The 4,395-nt window shown below is 39.1% G+C and overlaps 1 long non-coding RNA gene across 1 annotated transcript in view; it reads left to right on the top strand.

Moving 5' to 3' along the window:
• The window catches only part of LOC121812792, a 16,504-nt gene extending 13,661 nt beyond the window's left edge, over positions 1-2,843 (top strand). Inside the window, exons 2-3 of the long non-coding RNA XR_006053333.1 lie at positions 1,714-1,864; positions 2,450-2,843. This is a non-coding gene — a long non-coding RNA (uncharacterized LOC121812792). The remainder of the gene's footprint in view (positions 1-1,713; positions 1,865-2,449) is intronic.
• The last annotated feature ends 1,552 nt before the right edge of the window (positions 2,844-4,395 follow it).

Here is a 4,395-nt window from a genome sequence, read left to right as displayed (position 1 = left end):
ACACACACACACACACACACACACACACACACACACACACACAGGTAGATTATCTCCCTTCAGCAAACACACCCACTCACTTGCACAGTGCATAGTCTTTATGAGTTATGATTCTGGCTCCCTACAGTTTAGTCTTTTTACTGCAGAAGAATGTGTATTTACAAGGCATTGCACAGAGGGTGAAAAATGCTTCCTAAAACATTAACACGAAAACAGAGCTAAAATGAAGCAGTGCTTACAATGTAAAATGCTAATGTGGCAGACAGTTTCTTAAAGTGTATATACACACACACACACAAACACACACACACAGTAGCCATATTTGAATACAGTGTCAGTGAGCGACATCTCTGTTTTGACTAATTGCATTTTACTTATGTGACAAGAGATCGGCCCCATGCAAATATCACCAAAGGTGGAAGAGAAAAGATATTATAGGCGCTGATGTAAAATGTCTGTTTTAACCAAAAAAATATGAAAACAAAAAACGCAAAGGAAAGACACAACACCAGCAGCATCTTAATAAAATGTCATCCTCATCCTCCTCACCGCAAGCCTCATCTCGTGAACTCAAGTCAAAACTCGAACACACAGACACACATAAACATACCTATTTATTCCTGATGATGTTGCAGTTATTTATTGTCACCAGAATAGACATGCTATGAGAGCTTGCATTACACCAGCTAATGTTAGGATTTTGTGTCCTAAAAATCACACTTTGTTAACAGTTTGATTGCATTCTTACATCATATCAGGGTGTAGTCACTAAGGACTGTGACAATAACTACAATTTAAAATGTATATTTGCTGTTTAACTTACTTTCTGTACAGCACTTTGTTCCTGTGCTGGGTATTTTAAAGTGCTTTATAAATAAAATTGGATTGGATTGGATATATCTCTGGAGGTCTCCACCGGGTTGGTTAACTTTTCAGTTACTGATAAGTCTACCTACGTCTGACAATTTCAATAAATCTGTTTCCAGTAGCGATTCCCTGGCTGCAGCTGATAGCAGGGGTACTCTGCTCCTGCCCTCTGCCTCTGAACCTTTGAAAGTCCTGAAAGCCAAAAAAAACCCTTTCATGCTAAATATTAGGTCCGAGTCAAACAAAACTTTCCAACAATGCTTTATCATTGCCAGTTGTCATTTAAAACCAGCCTATTCTTGTGACTTGTAGCCATAGGGTGCAAACAGTCCTTATTTGCTGTTGTTATATTTTTGAATAACATTCTACTATACTAACTAGTAACATGTGAAAAAACTATTCTGTTTTGGAGGGGTTGTCTTGTTATTACCTTTCCAGTGCATCTTTTGTTACTGTGATTTGGACCAAATCAGGTGAATTGGATTCATAATGTTACTTTGCAAATCTGGGAAAGGACTCATGAACAACGTGGAAATCAGTTAATAAAAAAATAATCCAGACATTTAGTCCAGAGCTGCATTTCTGTACCTATTAGTGCTGGTTGCAATGTGAATGGTAAATTAACCTTGCCAATGGGGCCACATATTATGTGACTGTGTGTGACTCACTACTAACATTAATGGCTCTTGGAGGATGGGCTTTGCTAGACACTAAACTGACAGGAGACCAAATACTGGCATGCATTTAGCATTTCTGCTCTGCTAATTAGTTTCCCCTTGATCCCACTTGCTCATGTCCTTTGTTGCCTAAAGTGTTCTTAACCTTCATGTTTTGTGTGTCTGTTAGGCTCTGGACCTCCTGCAGACCAGACAGTGGTCATTGAAGAGTTTCGCTACCTGTCTCAGAAGCTCTTTGTGTCTGTGTCTGTCTTCGCTGGGTTGGGAATCCTTCTGGGAATTGTCTGCCTCACTTTCAATATTTACAACAGCAACGTCAGGTACAAAAACTCAACTCTACTTTCACTTTGTACTAATTATATAAACAATAGAGCAAATACATTTTTTGTTATGCAAGAGGCGAGATACTACCCACGCAAGAGCTATGCAGAAATGGTGATGCTGAGGAAGAACCAAAACATTTAGAAAGCTTTTTGAGTCATTTGAAACAAGTAAACAAGGACTGACTGAGAGTTACTTTGTTGGCTTTTGAGCTGCAGTAAAAATAAATCAGCTAAATCTTTTGTTAATATTCTATGATATGACACAAATTAAATGTCATATCATAGAATATTCTATAAGTACTCTACAAGTAGTCATAGAAAGGGTAACATCATTGGAGACAGTGTGCATTGTGTTGCAAAGAATCATTTTCGCTGTCTGTGTCAGCATTTAGTTCAAACCTTTATGAGGTTTCGTTACTGCTCAAAGCACCAGAGGGTTCACTTTTTATTGACTATGAGTATTCTAGTGGAATACATCACAAATTCCACTGAAGGCCATGCATTCTTTGGTTTGTGGTGAAATGCATTTTAAAAGTAATCATACTTGCTTCTTTAAAATAACTGTTGGTGCTGTTGCTCCAGGTACATTCAGAACTCTCAGCCCTACCTTAACAACATGACAGCAGTAGGCTGCATGATGTCTCTGGCTGCTGTCTTTCCTCTGGGTATTGATGGCCTTCATGTCCACAGGAAGCAGTTTCCTATCATCTGCCAGGTACACTTTTAAAGTTGCATCTAACACAATGATTTAGCTAAAGACTTTTAACACTGATGATTAATTTCCTAGTGCTAATTAGAATTATCGTTCTTTACTGAACGGCAACTACAAAATTCAGAAAATGAGTGGCAGGTGGTTAACACAGGACAGCAGGAGTGGAGCAGAGCAGGTTAGCATGGTAAGGCATAGGCTGACAATCAGAAATAGGGCTGGGCGATATGGCCTAAAATCCATATCACGGTATAATTTGGAGCATGTGCGGTAACGATATATATCGCGATATATTATTTTCTTCTGTATAACGTATTTTCCACACTTAAAATCCTTTAATTTTCTCAAAAATCGAGAGTGTGCCTTATGTATGAATTTTGGTTGTGCTTACTGACCTCGAACCAATCTGTTAAAATCTGTTAAAAAATGTTTTAATACAACTTTGGTAAGCCGCACTGCTTGATGGATTGTCAGAGCATTACGGCTGCCGTAGTGAGAAGCTTCGCGGAGTAATCTGGGTCCAAAACTCCTTCCGCTTCAAGTCCCAAAGTCAAACGAACACTGAGACTTAAAAATGGAGTTAGAAGTTAACAGGAAGTTAGCTCGCTAGTTTCCACCGAAACATGACATACCATGTTCTGACTGAGAGATTTTTGAAACTAATTAAAATGTACAGCTCTGCTACCACTTCCAATATAAATGAAGACAGAAAACTAAACAGCAGTGGCGTTTGCAGGGTTACTGAAGTTCGACTACCTGGTATATAATGTTGTGCTACGTGATTGCTAGCGACACAGCTATGTTAGCATAACATTAGCACAGTGAAGCTGGAGGATGAACGGCAACTTTTTTTCCACTCGATAAAAGTTAACGTGAGGGATTCTGGTGGTCAGGGACAAATGCAATCGCATAGCAGGATGCTATACACGGGCCAAACGTCAGTCAGGAGAACAACTGAGATTATTCATCCACAATACAAGGTTAGTTATTAATATACTGCAACAACATGGGAATAGAACAGCTGCAAGAGAATTCAACATTAATGAATCAATGTTACGGAAATGGAGGAAGCGCAGTTTTTGGCTTTTCCCATATTTCTAAAGTGCTTCATCTCTTTGCTATGACTGTCGACTGGCATAATTTGCAGATGATAATGGTTGTAACCGCTGCGATGCTTTCGACCAAACAGGCGCAGCTTGATGACATCATCAACATGCGCTATCGCGGTAGAGCGGTATAGTCAAAATCTCTATCGTTGGCCAAATTTATATCATTTCTATCGTATATCGTTTATATCGCCCACCCCTAATCAGAAGGCAGACAGAGTAACAGTAAGTTTGTCAATGGGAAACTGAAGCAGAAGTAGCTAGGAGAGACACAACTATGACGGCTAAGACAATATGGTGGTGCCCTCCTGTACCATCCAGGGCTTGATGAGGTTATTCAGAGCAGGTGGGAGGACAACTCAAGCAGAAGGATTCGGCCAATAGGTTGACCCTAGGAACCCAGAACTCCACCTAAAAAGTGAAAGATTCTCATAAGAAGTGAGAGAGGAACAGAAAAAAAATAGCATACCCAGATCATGACACCAGTTAGACTTGGAAGTAGAGCAGGGCGATATGACCAAAAATATTTATCACGATATACATTTGAAAATTTGCGATAACGATATAACTGACGATATAATTGGCACTAGAAAAATTACTTTACAACTCCACAACTTTATTAGTGCAAAAAACCCATCAATGTATTTTCACTTAAACAAGCAGCTGTTTTTTATGTGCATTAAAGTTATATAAAAATGTAACAGTGCAAATGC

This window comes from Haplochromis burtoni, unplaced genomic scaffold, assembly GCF_018398535.1.
Source record: "Haplochromis burtoni strain Fernald_Lab_line unplaced genomic scaffold, NCSU_Asbu1 Contig_834, whole genome shotgun sequence".
Taxonomy (NCBI): domain Eukaryota; kingdom Metazoa; phylum Chordata; class Actinopteri; order Cichliformes; family Cichlidae; genus Haplochromis; species Haplochromis burtoni.
This window is presented reverse-complemented; position numbering and strand designations above follow the sequence as displayed.